General features: G+C 39.9%; 1 protein-coding gene and 1 long non-coding RNA gene across 2 annotated transcripts in view; one reads left to right on the top strand and one right to left on the bottom strand.

Moving 5' to 3' along the window:
• Positions 1 to 17,066, bottom strand: part of PRKAR2B (protein kinase cAMP-dependent type II regulatory subunit beta) — a 104,260-nt gene that overhangs the window by 43,897 nt on the left and 43,297 nt on the right. The window lies entirely within an intron of this gene.
• LOC121028888 (uncharacterized) overlaps positions 7,104 to 17,066 on the top strand; it is a 26,160-nt gene continuing 16,197 nt past the window's right edge. Inside the window, exon 1 of the long non-coding RNA XR_005789483.1 lies at positions 7,104 to 7,115. This is a non-coding gene — a long non-coding RNA (uncharacterized LOC121028888). The remainder of the gene's footprint in view (positions 7,116 to 17,066) is intronic.

The raw sequence follows: 17,066 nt of genomic DNA, 5'->3' as shown, positions 1-17,066 counted from the left end.
TTTATATAACCCGTGCTAGCTTGCTGCCTAACAAAGCATATAGGAGCCAGCCTGAACTCCGTGAGCCACTACACTGGGCCTCAGCACCTGGCACAGAGCCCTGTTCACAGTACACCCTCAAGAGATATTTGTCAAAGGAGGAAAAAGCAAATATGGCCTGTACAGAGAAACTGCATGGTTTAAAGGCATTTAACCTAGAAAAAAATCGATTCCTGTAAAATACATTAACGTTCACTTTTCCAGTGTTCTCAGTACAGTTAAGATTTTAGCATATGTATTTAAATGATAATCAGCTTAAAATAAAGCTCTGATAAAAAGCACAGGTGCATTAGACAACAGAGTTCTGCTGCAATACGGTTAAACTTAGCTTATTGAAGTGGAAATGCCCTCCTACAAAGGGAAAAAAATTACCCTCACAAATACTAGTAAAAAGCAAGATTAGTTGGGGGAGAGCACAAAAAAACTACTTTTTTTGTGTGGGGGGGGTAAAGCACATATATATACACAATACACAAACAGATATACAGTACATGAGTGGTATTAAAATTTCATTATGGAGGTGGGAGGGATGAGGGAAAGGAGCCTAAAAAGACTTTGGGGGGGAGACAAAAATAATAAAAAAGCACCTGGATAAGATGCACTATTTCCAGCCAAATAAAGGCACAGTGACAGTCAACGGACTCTCCCCCTCCCCCACCCACATTTCTGCCCTGGTAGGGGTGGTGTCCATCTGCTCTGACTCATCAGTGAAGATCCTAACTTTGAATTCACGGAGCAAAGGCATTTGGACACATCTAACAATGGAGAAGCTCACATTTTGATCCCAAATCACATTCAAGCAAAAGAACCCATCGGAATTTTTTTTTTTAATTTTTTAAGTTCATTTTTTACTTATTTTGAGAGAGAGCAAGAGAGTGAGTGAGTGAGCACATAGGAGGGACAGAGAGAGAGGGAGAGAGAGAGAATTCCAAGCCAGCTCCACACTGTCAGCACAGAGCTGGATGCAGGGCTCAAACCCATGAACCGTGAGCTCATGAGTCGGACGCTTAACCAACTTGAGCCCCCCAGGCGCCCCTCCATTGGAATTCTTATTTATCATTAAAAAAATATTTTGGGGGCGCCTGGGTGGCTCCGTTGGTTAAGCGTCGGACTTCAGCTCAGGTCATGATCTCCCAGCTTGTGAGTTCAAGCCCTGCTTCGAATTGTGTCTCCCTCTCTCTCTGCCCCTCCCCTGCTCATGCTCTGTCTCTGTCTCAAAAATAAATAAACATTTTAAAAAATTAAAAAAAATTTTAATTGTGGAATTTGAGAGATGATGCAGAGGAAAAGAATGCTGTAGAAGCACAGGGGAAAACGAGTGAGCAGCTGCTTGGAGGACAGAGGAGGCTTCACAGAGAAAGAAGCCCCCTGGCAGTCAACAGGCAGTGGGAAGAAGTGGGAGAAAAGAGGAAACTGTTTGGTTCGGTGTGGCATTTCTAGCACTTAAAACAGTAGCTGGCACACAGTCAATGGGAACAAAGATGAGTGAGGAAATGAATAGGCATTTTAGTGGTGAGAAAAGTATGATTTTCTTTTGATCTTAGACCTAGTGAAACTGCATCTGCCAGGGTAGGCTGGCTTATACTACAGTAACAAGCATTCCCAAAACGGAGTGACTGAAAACAAAAGTTTCCTTCTTGCTCACAGGATATGTCCATGGATATGGCCATATCCATGTCCCGTGGGTACTTTGCTCCCTGTCGTCTTTGTTGAAGGCTGCAGGCCGACAGAGCCTCCACCATTTGGAATGTCACCGGTCCCCAAGACAGTGGCAAACTGCTCACTGGCTCCTGGTTCAAGACCCAGCACCCCAAAACACGGCACCTTATTTGGACTGCGTTAAGCCGAAGAAGTCTGACAAAACGGCATGAGCAAGAAGGTCACTCTGACCTCCCCCACCTCGCCCTTTTCCCCTGAAATCTCCCAGGTGAAAAATACCTTTCCTGTACCAGGAGGAAGGGAGACACCCATCCTTATGAAAGACAAGGAAGTTAGGGCCAAGAAGGCTGTATAAACAACCCTTGTTGGGACACCAGGGTGGCTCAGTCAGATCTCTGGGTTTTTGAGTTCAGCCCCGCGATGGGCTCTGTGCTGACAGCTCAGGGCCTGGAGCCTGCTTCAGATTGTGTCTCCCTCTCTTCTCTGCTCCTCCCCTGTTTGCGTGCTCTCTCTCTCTCTCTCTCTCTCTCTCTCTCTCTCTCTCTCTCAAAAATAAGTAAATACTTAAAAAAAATTTTTTAAATAAAAAAAAACCCTTGCTACCTCTTGACCATTTACTACTCAGAGCCCAAACCCCTTTCTGTCTTGTCAATACTTTACAAACTTACTGTCGCCTCAAAGATAGAAAAGCTTCCTGCTCTAGTCACTTGCTTGGGTCTTCGTTTTCTTGTGAAGGACCCCACATATGTGTAGACATTCAATGAAATGTATGTAAGTTCTCCTATTAATCCTATGTTAGTTTCTTAGGCCCAGCCAGAGCCCCAAAGAGGGTACAGGAGAATTTTTCTTCCCCTACACTCCTAAAGCTTCTGCCTGAAGTGATACACGTCACTTCTGCCAAGAAGGAATACATAATCACAGTTCACAGGGCAAGTGACATGGACATTCCTAAGTTCAGGAGAAAGGGACCTGCATCCACCACATGCTCAGAGGAGAGAAAACCAGAATATTATGAAGAGCCCTAATGAGCAGAGAAACCAGCTACTGGCCTTAAGCCCAAGGTTTCCTCTCTCGTCCTATTGCTTAGAAGGGGAACGGTGAGAGTACTGAAATCAACTTCACAGTTTACTTAAAAACAAGGTTAAAAGTTCTTAGTTTAAAGATCTACAGACTAGGGGTACCTGGGTGGCTCAGTCAGCTAAGTGTCTGACTTCAGCTCAAGTCACGATCTCATGGTTCATGAGTTTGAGCCCTGAGTCAGGGGCTGTGCTGACAGCTCAGAGCCTAGAGCCTGGAGCCTGCTTTGGATTCTGTGTCTCCCCCTCTCTCTGCCCCACCCCTGCTTGTGTTCTCTCTTTCTCAAAAATAAATAAATAAACATTAAAAAAAAAATCTACACACTAAGGCTCATAAACTCTGAACAGAATCATTACGATTTCCTTAAAACTGCCATCCAAGTATTAATTGAATAGTCATTTAACATACGACTTAATGTTTCAGTATTTCTTGCACCAAAATCTTAAAAGTTATTATAATCTACCATTACTGCCTAAATTTCAGCTACAAAGACAGCAATATAAATATTGTTGCACCTATCTTCCAGAAATGTTGGCAGGCTTCATTAAGTAGTACATCAGTGAGTATTTAATTCCCAGATCAGCTATGTTCATGTCGGCAAAATCTTACTATAGAACTTTTAGCCAAGATGTATAACTGTATAACCCTGTCTTGTTGAAGTGAGAGAAACAGTTTTTTTTTAATATGAAATTTATTGTCAAATTGGTTTCCATACAACACCCAGTGCTCATCCCAACAAGTGCCCTCCTCAATGCCCATCACCCATCCTCCCCTCCCTCCTACCCCCCATCAACCCTCAGTTTATTCTCAGTTTTTAAGAGTCTCTTATGGTTTGGCTCCCTCCCTAACTTTTTTTTTCCTTCCCCTCCCCCACAGTCTTCTGTTAAGTTTCTCAGGATCCATGTAAGAGTGAAAACATACGGTATCTGGAGAGAAACAGTTTCTACCTAATCCAGTTGTTTTACCTCTCCCCAAGGTTATGGATATGGCTTTAAGAATCAACCCTTCCCAGACCACCTTCAGGTTCTCTGTAAAATTCTGTCATAAACCTTCATTCAAATAGGTTCCTAAATCATCTCCCACATACAATTACCAATCCTAAAAGAATGTCTATAAATTTTTTCCTTATTTCCACTCTACAACAGTCTACTGTCACATAAATAAGATTTTAGCTACCACACATTTCATTCAATTGCCCTGATTCATTGTTTTTGCTGCCCTTTCAACAAGGGAGATATTTAGAGTAGAACTTCATAACTTACAAATTCATTTCTATGTTTTTGTTTCTAAAAACTATTCTCCCCCATCTGTATACCACCTACTTCAAGTGACTGTAAATCAGGAACAAGTCTCACCTTGCAAATAAACCATCATGCTCAGTGTCACTGAGATACAGAAATGACCAGCAATAGAGAGCTTCAAACAAATTAGAATTTGCTCATCATTTGCTATTTTCCTATTATTAAAGCTATGGAAACCAAAACCTCCTTTAATCTGTTCCCAAAAAAATGTATGAATTTTTTTTCAAAACTGCCTCCTAAGCAAAAACAAAGTCCTGTCAGAACTCACGTACATATGCTAAGTGAATTTTTATTCTAGAGATGGGCTCCAGAGTATCTTAAAACTTTAGTTATCAAGTATGTGGATTCAATCATTGGATCTACCCCCAACCCATTTCCTTTTCACCACATGCTCTTCACATATGCGTTCAGTCCCTGAAACCATCACCTCTTTTGATAATTAACTTGTTTATAAGAAGTAGGACACAAGAGGCCAAGGCATTCAATAGGTTTATAAAAAGAATCACATCAAGATGGTAGGTTTCTAAACATTGTACACAGTACCACTATTCATACACTAAGCTCAGAGAATAGAGGAGTACCACATGAGCTCCCACTCCCTCTCACGTGAAACAGTGGTCCCCCTATAGTTACTAATGCACCTTTCATCAGTTAAGATATAAGAAAACTTAACAATGTACAAGATCCAAGAAATGGCAAGGGTATGTAATCAAAGGGCCCAATATGTGGGTATTTTCCAAATAATACATTCCAAGTAAATTTTCTTTAACAGACAGAATAAAAACTTATAAATGACCAAGAATAAGGTGAAGAGATACCACAAAAAGGGCCTGAAGAATAATTTTGAGAATATTTTGATATCCATCAACATTTTAAAGCCCATGTATGTGTTTACTACTTTTAAGTTAGTTTTTTGGTTTTTTTGTTTGTTTGTTTTTTGAGAGAGAGCATACATGCACAAGCGGGGGAGAGCACAGAGAGAGAGGGAGAGAGAGAGAATCCCAAGCAGGCTCCACACAGTCAGCACAGAGCCAGATGCAGGGCTCGAACCCACAAACCATGAGATCGTGACCTAAGCTGAAATCAAGAGTCAGATGCTTAACCAACTGAGCCAGCCAGGCGCCCCTGAGTGTGTTTACTGTTAATCACCATAATTCTTCAATGATATGCTCCAGAACTACCGAGTAGCAGACAAGCAGGTCCATTTGTTGTAGAGGAGAGTACTACAATAGAAATTATATTTGTGTTTTGCTGAAATAGTCTAAGGAGGATTTGAGCATTATATTTGATAAATATTATGGGTTTTCAGAAATTAACAGCCAAGGAGAAATCAAAAAAGAATTTTCATACTTTGATTAAAAGTCCACAAACAGCTTCCCAAGAACACAAAAGCTCAGTTCTTGGAATTTTGTTTTGGTCTGAGATCTTGGATCACAGTAAAGTAACATGAATATAAATGCTAGCTGATAATGAATGATATACTCCTATTTACCAAAACACAATTCTGTCCTTCAGATGTAGTAGAGCTGGGGCAACTTAAAGCTTCTGAATAATTTGTTTACTGTTTTTGAGACTAATGCTGCTTAACATATACCTATGAAAAAATTATAGGAATAGAAACACTACAGGGATTCTTCTCATAATTAATAAATTTTCAGGACCAGAATCATTTGATCAGATGGCTCTAGGATGTGAATTTGGGATTAAATATAGCCAGAATTATGGGAAAAGAGTTTGGTCAATTTCCAGCTTCCAGGTTTAGTAATAAAACTACCAAATGTAAGCATTAGGGGAACACCCTTCAATTCAAGCCTATGTGATTATCAGAAGTATAATAAGAATTTCAACGTTATTTTAGAAAAATGTGACCAAATTGTAACAAAACAGTACATATCAATATCCAAAGGCTTAAAATATATTATGATATATATTCACAAGTAAACGCAATTCAGTCTAGCTTATTCATTATTTAAAGCCAAAAGAAATAAATCCTTATAATAGCTTAATAGAACTTTCCTCCTGAAGAAAAGAAAATTTCCATTTCTATTTTATTAAGGGAAGCTTTAAAAAACTGTCAAGATCTGTGAGGTGATAAATGACAATGAATTTAAATTAATTTTTAATTAAAAATAAAAATTATACAAAGACAAAATGAGAAATACAAAAATAAAATAGCAATTACACATTTAAAATCTAAAATTAGCAAAGTTACTTTTTTTTTTTTTTTAATAAAATCCAGTTTTAGAGACGATGCCTATTTTAGAATGAGCTCTTTTATATACTGCTGGTGAAACTCTAAACTGGGGTAGGGCTGGATGGAAGAGTCAGTTTGAAAATAGTAGGTCTTGAAAATGCTCATATCGACTTCAACAAGTGCTCTTCAAGTAATCTGAAGAGATGACAGATCAAAATAGAAGAAATCTGAACTTCAACAATAAACAATAAATTAATGATATCTATATATATATACTACTGATATACTACGAGTCCATTTAAAAATTAAATTTTATAGGAGTATATAATGATACAAGAAATGGTCACTAAATCTTAGTAGTTTTATTTATTTATTTATTTTTAAAGTAAGCTTCAAGGGGCGCCTGAGTGGCTCAGTCGGTTAAGCATCCGGCTTAGGTCAGTCGGTTAAGCATCCGGCGTAGGTTGAGCGATCGGCTCAGGTCATGATCTCGCGGTTTGTGAGTTTGAGCCCCGTGTCGGGCTCTGTGCTGATAGCTTGGAGCCTGGAGCCTGCTTCAGATTTTGTGTCTCCCTCTCTCTCTCTCTCCCCCTCCTCCGCTTGTGCTCTCTATCAAAAAATGAATAAATGTAAAACAAAAATTTTTTAAGTAAGCTTCAAGACCGGTACACAGTTTGGGGCACTGGGTGGTTCGGTTGGTTAAGCGTTCAACTTTGGCTCAGGCATGATCTCTCAGTTTGTGAGTTCAAGCTCTGCGCGGGGCTTTGTGCTGACAGATCGGAGCGTGGAGCCTGCTTCGGATTCTGTGTCTCCCTCTCCCTCTGCCCCTCCCTGACTTGTGCTCTGTCTCTCAAAAATAAGTAAACATTAAAAAAAAAAAAAAAAGAACCAAATGAAATTCTCGAGTTGAAAAACCTAATAACTGAGACAGAAAATTCACTAGATGGGCTCACCAAGTTTGACTTGGCAAGAGAAAGAACCAAGAAACTTGGAAGACAGAGCAACAGAAATTACTCAATCTGTAAAATAGACTTAAAAAATGAATAAATAAAAGACCGCCTCAGAGACCTATGAGACAACATCAAGCAAGCTAACCTACACATAATGGCAGGTCCAAAATAAGAGAGAAAGGGGCAGAAAAAAATAAGAAGAAATAATAGCCCCCCAATTCCTAAATTTTATGAAAAACATTAACTACCCAAGAATCTCAATGAAACTTAGCCTAGAATAAACACACACCAAAAAAATCTATAGCTAGACACATTTTAGTAAAGTGTTTAAAAATCAAAAACAAAGAAAATTCTCAAAACTGCAAAAAAAAAAATTATCATATACCAGGGAATAATAATAGTTAACCTCTCATCAGAAACAATAAAGATCAGAAGGCACTGATGCCATATTCAAACTGCCAAAAGAAATTGTTTCATGAAGAATTCCATACCAGCAAAACTATCCTTTAAAAATGAAGATAACATGAATTCATTCTCAGGTAAACAAAGACTGAGAATATTTGTTGCTAGCAGATGTGCCCTATAAGAAATACTAAAGGAAGTCCTTCAGGCTAAAAGGATATGTCATCAGATGCTAACTCAAATTGGCAGGAAGAAATGAAGAGGGTTGGAAATGGTTAATATGTGAGTAAATATACAAACTGTATAAACACACTTTTGCTGTTTTTTCTCTTAATTTTTACTTTAAAAGACAAGATGGCATAAACCAATAACTATAAAACTGCATTACTGGATTTCTAACATACACAATGCATATGTCAATAACAGCACAATAGTGGCAAACCATAAGAGACTCTTAAATACAGAGAACAAACTGAGGGTTGCTGGAGGGTGTTGGGTGGGGGATGGGCTAAGTGGGTGATGGGCATTAAGGAGGGCACTTGTTGGCATGAGCACTGGGTGTTATATGTAAGTGATGAATCCCTAAATTCTACTCCTGAAACCATTATTACACTATATGTTAACTTGTATTTAAGTTAAAGTATCAATCAATCAATCAGTAGGAAAAAAAAATAACAGCACAATGGGCTGATGGTCTAACTACTTCCTCCTAGTTCATGTATCTTGGTAAGGCCATCTGATGATTACATGTGGCTATCCCCAGAAAGAGACCACCTCTTCTCATATGTTCCTGGGTAATGACCAAGGTGAAAGAGGTAAGGAGGATAATATAGAGCCATTTTGAAACTTCAGGATCGCAACCTGACCATTCCTGGGCATGATGTATCTGTTTTCCACAACATATAAAGCCCAAACTCTTACCAAAGCCCATAAATTCTAACCTTATTAGAATATTCACTATTATTTCAACCTACTATCATTTCATGTGGTTTGCTCAACTAGAAATTCATTTCTTCCATGCCCACCTCTCATAAGCCTACTCTTCCCTCAAAACTCTCCACAAATGCCACCTCCTCCCTGCCACTTTCCCTAAACACACAAGTTAGGATTAAATGCTCCGTTCTGTATAAGAAAACGGAACACACCTTTATTTATGTCTTAATTTCAGTGGAATCACACATTGTGTGGGGGCTGATGAGGGAGCATAAGGCAGGCTAGGAGCAAAGTACAAGCTAGCACACTCCCTCCCCCCAGGTGGGATATGTGTTATATTTCTTAGACACTCCTGGCTCCCCCCAACCAAAGTAAACAAAACAAATGGTTAACTGATAGAACTCACAGTCATGCAGGACATGAGTTTCTATCAGTTTACAAATATCTTAGTGAATTACAAGAAACAGGCAATCTTATCAATAGCCTAATCTCCAGAAACCTATAGACTCAGTTTCCTGGAGCCCCAACATCATCCTTCCACTGAGATATGGGGAACAAAAGCAAGAAGGAAAAGGCAGGTAAAATTAAATTTCCTTATAACCTGCAGCCCACTGACAGATGCTTGAGGCAGGCAAAGTAAAACATTTCTCCAGGAACTCCCTACTGTCTTAATGCTTTTCCAGAGGGAAAAACTATCTTAAAATGATAATAGCAAGGTCTCAGGTGCCTTAGGAGTCCTCTTTAGCATATCAAAGTCCTCCCATTTGACTTTACCTCCCCAGTTCCACGGAATAAAACCAGTCATTCTTCACAAAGCTGGTGTAGCTCTTCCTACCCACAGGTCCTGTGCCCATGCTTTAATAAAATCACTTTTTTGAACTGAAGAGGTCTTAAAGAATTCTTGGGGCGCCTGGGTGGCTCAGTCGGCTAAGCGTCTGACTTCAGCTCAGGTCACGATCTCGCAGTTCATGGGTTCGAGCCCCGTGTCAGGCTCTGTGCTGACAGCTCAGAGCCTGGAGCCTGTTTCAGATTCTGTGTCTCCCTCTCTCTCTGACCCACCCCATTCATGCTCTATCTCTCTCTGTCTCAAAAATAAATAAAAGTTAAAAAAAAAAAAAAGAATTCTTTCTTGGCCGTCAGCTCCAAACCCCATGAGCCCCATCATCACCCCAAAATCTCATCAGGGCTAAATTCTAAATACAACGTAAGACACAAAAATCTCCCAACAGTCAATATTATTCTTGAAAATCCGACATGAGGCCACTGCTGAAGATGGTCATACTGTCCCACAGTAAGTCCACAACAGTGGGCTTTCCCTCTAGCATTAAAACTGACTGCTTTTTCTTCTGCTGAACACTGCAAGTTGTTGCTGGCTGACATTCAGAAGCCGTTGTATGGAAAATTGATACCTTTAAACCCTAGAAATGCTTATACCCAGAGGCATGCAGGAACTGAGATTCACATCTCCCCCTCACCCACTGATGGCACAAACTCCAGTGGAATGTCTACATGCTCCTTTGAGCTCATGTTCTGCAGAATGTGTATAGTGGAATCAGAGTGGAATTCACCATGACCCAACTCCGCTGTGATGGCCTCCAACTGGCTCATTGCAATGAGGGACAGAAGCAGAAAAATGTTCACCTTTAGCCTAGTAAGGCAGACCTACAGCTTGCATAGTGCTGATAAGGTTCAAATACATACTGGTTGCTACATTCTTAAAGGGTCGTGGTATGATTGCCTGTACATCTCACCGATACTTAATATCAAGCTGAGTGATAACCACCAGAGAAATCTCGCCAAAGTAGTTTTATGAGTATAAATTCAAAGAAACATTTATGATCTGATACTCCCATACCCCCTTGAGCACTAAACATATAACCACTAGCTTCATACAGCAGCAAAAGGGAAGTTCTTTCTGGCCACAGGCCCTGTCTCCGTAGTATAATGAAAGCACCTGTTTGCTTTTGAAAAGGTCTCAGGAATTCTTTCTTGATCATTGGCTCTGGACCCCACATCAATGGGTCCAAGGTCATGGGTATGTGGCCAGGTCCTCCAGGGGCTAGGTTTACAAAAGTAAATCTTCACCTCTAGCAACCTCACAGTATGCACAGAACACTGCCTTGCAAACAGTGAACAATAAATGCATTTTAATTTAAGCAAAGTGACAGCACAACTAACGAAATACGAAGCCAATCCCTTCCAAAGTTACCAGAGTGTAAACATTTCAAAAACAAATGTTTTTGCACAAAAAAAGCTGTCCCCTCACAAATTAAAAACCCTTGTAGGTCTAGGAGAAAAACAAACCCTGATTTTTAAATTCAGTAATTTTGCATAATTGGAGGGAACCAGGTGGTTGGCTATTCTACTGTTCTGAAGAAAAATAACATCAAAAAGCATTTGTAAGAAGAAAATTACAGTGACCTTTAGCCTCCCACATTATCTCTTTGAAAAACTTGTGGCATAAATGTAGGGTATTATTTCTTCTTTGGGGCTTTTTTCCTTTAGTAGCTAGATGAACTGATATGCAAGATAATAGTTCCATTCTTTTGAAAAGAAGCGACGTTTGTCTGGTATTGTTAGTTATTGTCATTCTACGTGTAAAGTATCATGCTATGGTAAAATGGTAATGTTTTTCAACAGAAAAAGACACATCCAAGCGGGTCACCTGCAGTCTCACCGGCAGGTGGTGAAACAAGTCACTTGAGCTTCCCTCACACAGGGCTCAGGGATTGGCAACTACCTCTGATTTGCAAATACGCAGAGTTCTGCTGCAGATGTCCCCTCAGGCTGGAGGGGAAGCTCAGGGGGCCAACAGAGAAGCTGCCTTGGACCGAGAAAGACACCAGCTTCTTCAGGGCAGCCGGTCTGACCTAATAATCAGCTACCAGACAGGATTCTAATAATCCAAAATGGGTCAGCTGAAATTAGTCCCAAGTGAGGTCAGGTCTTCTTAGCCCTGTGTCATAGCAGATCCCAGTGGGGCAAATGGGACAACTTCTAGATCAAGCCAAGATGGGTGGGCTAATTAATTAGAACCTTCTCCTAGGATGTGGGGTTGAATCACAAAGAATGCCAGGTCAGTCTCTTTCCTGGTGCCTGTTGCTGTAAAGTGTGGAGCTGTGTTTCCTGTCCCCACCACATGGAGAAAGTGGCCTACAGCAAGAGAGAATCACAGCATACAGCTGGACAGATTCCTAACAGTTCTGGCTCCCCTTAAGGCCCAGCTACCTTCTTGCCCTCCCTGGAGGGCTTAATGATTTTGTGAGCACCCCACCCCCACCACTATTTCAGTAAACTTTCCATTTTCACTCGGTTGAATTCCATGTGCTTTTCAGTTGCTGACAAGCAAGGAAACATCAGAAATTAAGAAGCCCAGTTTAAAAAGATCAGGACAAAGAAAAGAAGATAACAAAGGTCCAACCAATTGCCAAAACTAAGAGTAATACCATAGAGCAGTCATTGATAAGAAAGTAGCTTTTGCAAAATACCAAGTTCAAATTCTAGAGACTATTCAATGAAATTCTCACAAAAGGAAATGATAATCTAAGTCAGGGAGGGACCATATGTGGCTCTAACAGAAAGACCCATGCTTGTTGATCTAGGATACTAATCAGAGAATATAAATAATAAAGGCAGTCTGCAAAACTGAAATTATTGTCTTCCACCAAATTTTGCTGTCATGGCAGAACAAAGCTGGCCTTAGGTCTTTAATTTAGTTGTCAGTTGCATGGATTTCAGAAGCACAGGTTGGTATTTTTTTAAATGGCTTTAGCGTTTTTATGAAAATGATATATGCACCCTACAAAGAGCCCATTTTTTAACTATTAAACTTTTGTTTTACCATATACAAGATGCTTTCAGCTTGAGCAAAACTAATACACACAACATCATTCTTACTTATTGACTATTCATTTGTAAAGCTGTGCATGGTATTCATGATGCTGTAAGCATGAAGTAGGGTCCCTGCACTCTATAGCCTGGTTAGGGAGATTAATTCATCTCTTTAGGCAGAAATATAAATTATTATGTGTGATTATGCATAAGTAACTGATTTACAGGGTGGGGAAAGAGCACAGGATTCAGACAGACCAAAGCACATCCCAGCTCTACCATTTTTTTCCTGCCACTTATTAACTGCTTGACCCCTGTACATCACTAAGTATTATTCAATGCAATTTTTCTCATCTGTAAAATGTGTCTGTTAGGTCCTACCTCATAGAATTGCTGTGATTAAATAAATAAAAGCCACCTGTATAGGAGTTACAAGAAGAGAAAACCTTGAACGATACATTGATATATTTGCCTTAGGCTATCAAAAGAACATCAGGATGAAGTAGAATAAACATTCAAACTTGCCTATGAATGAGAATAAGCTCCAGGTCTCTGCACACAGATCCCCCTCTAAGCCCTGCCACCCTGTTCTTCCTAGGTCTGTAACTATTTTCTTTTCTTTTTTTTTTTTTTTTCAACGTTTATTTATATTTGGGACAGAGAAAGAGCATGAACGGGCGAGGGGCAGAGAGAGAGGGAGACACAGAATCGGAAACAGGCTCCAGGCTCTGAGCCATCAGCCCAGAGCCCGACGCGGGGCTCGAACTCACGGACCGTGAGATCGTGACCTGGTTGAAGTCGGACGCTTAACCGACTGCGCCACCCAGGCGCCCCAGATTTTCTACTAGCCCTCATACAAACCTTCCCATTCAACCAAACTGTGGCTGCCTACTGTATACTTAACATTCTCTGATTTAAAATATGTCATGTAATCCTCTCACCAACTTTTTGAGTAAGGTACTGTTATTACCCATTTTACATACAAGGAAACCGAGATCCCTCAGCCCCTCTGGAGTGCAGTCAAAGTGTGAACCCGGCAAGTTTCCCTCTGGCTGCATGCTTTTCAGCACAGACTCTCTTAGGGGTTAATGCTCCACGAGTGGGGTGTCATCCTGAATGAGAATCTATCACGTGACTTGGTTCTCCCATGAGTAGACACATGAGGCCTGTTTACCTGGGGAAGAAGGCCTCTCCCAGGTGACATCAGAGCCAAGACATGGAAGATACATCTGAATCATGGTAAACGTCTCTGGTTGGGATTAGCAGCCGCTTTAACCAACAGTTCCTAAGTAGACCATGCCTAGATCTGATTCCTAATTATTCACCAAAATCAGGAAAAGCACTTTCAACAATGTTCTCTGAAATACACCTAAAATTCAGAGTTTGATTCTGTGTCACAAAATATGTTGTGACTTGTACTAAAATAATAGTTGGTATGTGTTAATTGTATCTCAAGAACAAAATAATGTTAGGATGAAGCAGAGTTCATCCTAGGAATATACGAATAAGTCAATATCAGACAATCTATTAACATACCAGCATATCATTATGTTAAAAGAGAAAAACCAAATAATTATAGGAGTGCTATGAAGGCATTTGGCAATAATGCTGCTAGCAAACATACTATATTCTTACTGTACTTTAGGGAAATGTGTTAAGCATTTTACACTGATAATCTATTTCATTAATCACTTAACAATACCCTATGAGTTAAGTACACTTACCAGCACATTTTACAGATAATGAAGTTAAAAGACATGAAATAACCCTCTCAAGGTTAAACAACTAGTGAGTGGCAAAGACCAAATTTGAACACAAAGCCATCTGACCTCTGAGCTCAAACACTTCTCAAATCAGTAAGGGGAAAAAAAGTGAACAGGCACTTCACTACAAAAAAATACAAATGGTCAACAGTAATGAAAAGATGCTAAGCCTCACTCATAAATTTAAAAAATTGCCAACTAAAACGTAACTGACCTATGAAGTTGATAAACATTGAAAAACTCTGTAATATTAAGTGTTCTCACTCTATGTTAAACCTAAGAAAGATAGTATAAATTAGTATGTTATTTCAGAGCACAATTTGACAATGCCTCTACAAATTTCACATGCTCATACTGTTGACTAAGCAATTTCACTTTTATTTAATTTTTTTTTAATTTTTTTTTCAACATTTATTTATTTTTGGGACAGAGAGAGACAGAGCATGAACGGGCGAGGGGCAGAGAGAGAGGGAGACACAGAATCGGAAACAGGCTCCAGGCTCTGAGCCATCAGCCCAGAGCCCGACGCGGGGCTCGAACTCACGGACCGCGAGATCATGACCTGGCTGAAGTCGGACGCTTAACCGACTGCGCCACCCAGGCGCCCCAACAATTTCACTTTTAGAAATACCTCCTATGGGAGCACCTGGGTGGCTCGGTTGAGTGACTGACTCTTGGTTTCGGCTCAGGTCAGGATTTCATGGTTCAGGGGCTCGAGCCCTGTGTCGGTATCTCTAGGTCAGGCTCTCCGTGTTGGGCTCTGCCAGGACGGCACGCAATCTGCTTGGGTTTCTGTCTCCTTCTCTCTCTGCCCCTCCCCCACTGGCACACGTGTGCGGGCCCACGTGTGTGTGCGCGCGCGCGTGCGCGCACTCTCTCTCAAAAATAAATAAACATAAAAAAAGAAAGACATCCTATAGATTTACTGGCACAATTATACAAAACTACAAGTACCTGAAATTTAAACTCCCTTGTTATATGCCTTATAATGCATCCATATAATGGAATACCATTCAAGCATTAAAATAAGAATGAGGCGGGGCGCCTGGGTGTCTCAGTCGGTTAAGCATCCGACTTGACTTCGGCTCAGGTCATGGTCTAGCAGTTCGTGGGTTCCAGCCCCATGTCGGGCTCTGTGCTGACAGCTCGGAGCCTAGAGCCTGGAGCCTGGAGCCTGCTTCAGATTCTGTGTCTCCTCTCTCTGCCCCTCCCATGCTCATGCTCTGCCTCTCAATAATAAATAAACATTTAAAAAAAAAAAAGAATGAGGCACCTCTAGATGTAAGGACATGAAAAGTAGTCCAAAATATACTGTTGGGTGAAAAAGGCCACATGGAAAGTTGGATATCATTGTAATTCCAACTAAATATGCTTGTGCATAAAAACATCCAGGAAAGTAAAACTCTTAACTACGGTGATGACCAGAGTGAGGATTGGAAAAATGGGAGAAAAAAAGCACAAAATACTTTCATTTTATACCCTTTTGTAACTATTTGACTTCTACCATGAGCATGCAACCATTTTATCATAAAAAAATCTTTAAATGATATAAGAAGTATATGTGCACACTGATCATGGCTATAAAAATGCAGGTACTGAAAGAGTGTGTTTTAGAAAAATTTTAATAGTTGAACTTATCAACATATACTAGGAAATATAACCTTATCATTAAAAAAGGCCAAAAAAAAAAAAAAAAAAAAGATCCTGACTTCTTGTTGCTAAAGATACAGGAGAGCTAGAAATTATTTCCAACAAAAATGGAGAAAATCAGCAAAACAGGACCTCTTGCCCCGACCCTCCATCCGTGTCTACCTTCTTCCTTCCAAGTCACATCTCACAAATCACCACATCTCACATTCTGCTTTTATGGCGCACTGGTCTCACAGGTTTCCAGCGTGTACAAAAAGATATCACTAGGTCTTTTTATTGTTGATAGGATCCATAATTGCAAAGGAGCATAGTATTTAACACAATTCTGCAAACCAAGCAAACATGACTTATTCAGTTCATAACATCTTCCTTAGGGAAACACCTTCCTTCCTTGCCCTTTTGTCTGATTCCTGGTCATCTGAAAGATACGTAGATGGTAGTCATTACAGTATAAATTAAATGATTTTTCCCAATAGTAAAGGTTTTCTCCCTGTCTCCAGGAAGAAACAAAGCAAATAATAAACATGACTAAATGGCAAGCAAGTCACTTGTAGAAATGCACTTAGCTCCACATATACACAAATAGTATTATGGCTTACAGTATTTTTAGGTACTTATCCATTAATTTGGGTGGCAACGTAGTATTTTTGGATTTCCACTAGAAATGGAAAAGGGATAATAGATTTAGATCAGAATTAATCTGAATTGGAATGTCAGGGGGCAGAGGCAGAGCACAAGTCATACCAGAAATTGCTTATTATACATTTTGCACAAGGATCCCTTCAGAAAAGAGTGTTATTTCCTGCAGTCGGTTTTAATAAATGGTAGGTACTACCACATCACATGCCACACTGGTTCAGGGTGAGAATTTTCTAATAAAACTTTTCCGATACTTAAAAAAAAGAAAAGAAATCTCAATCGCTCAAATTGACAGCTACAAGCATGAGAATGTAAATTATTTCGTAATTTTAGTCACAGGAAATTTGAATGATGAACTGATTAAAATGTAGGACTATCTGGGATATTAAGCAATAATGATTTAAATGTTTCATCTGTAAGAGTATGCGTAGAAAAACAATGCTGGCACTAGAAATTAACAGGAGCACCTGGGTGGCTCAGTCGGTTAAGCATCTCTTGATTTTGGCTCAGGTTTGTGCTGACAGTGTGGATCCTGCTTGGAATTCTCTCTCTCCCTCTCTCTCTCTGTTATTCCCCTGCTCATGTACATGTGTGGCTCTAAGTAAATAAATAAATTTTTTTAAAAAAG

Source organism: Herpailurus yagouaroundi, unplaced genomic scaffold (assembly GCF_014898765.1).
Source record: "Herpailurus yagouaroundi ecotype Mexico unplaced genomic scaffold, PumYag 100, whole genome shotgun sequence".
Taxonomy (NCBI): domain Eukaryota; kingdom Metazoa; phylum Chordata; class Mammalia; order Carnivora; family Felidae; genus Herpailurus; species Herpailurus yagouaroundi.
This window is presented reverse-complemented; position numbering and strand designations above follow the sequence as displayed.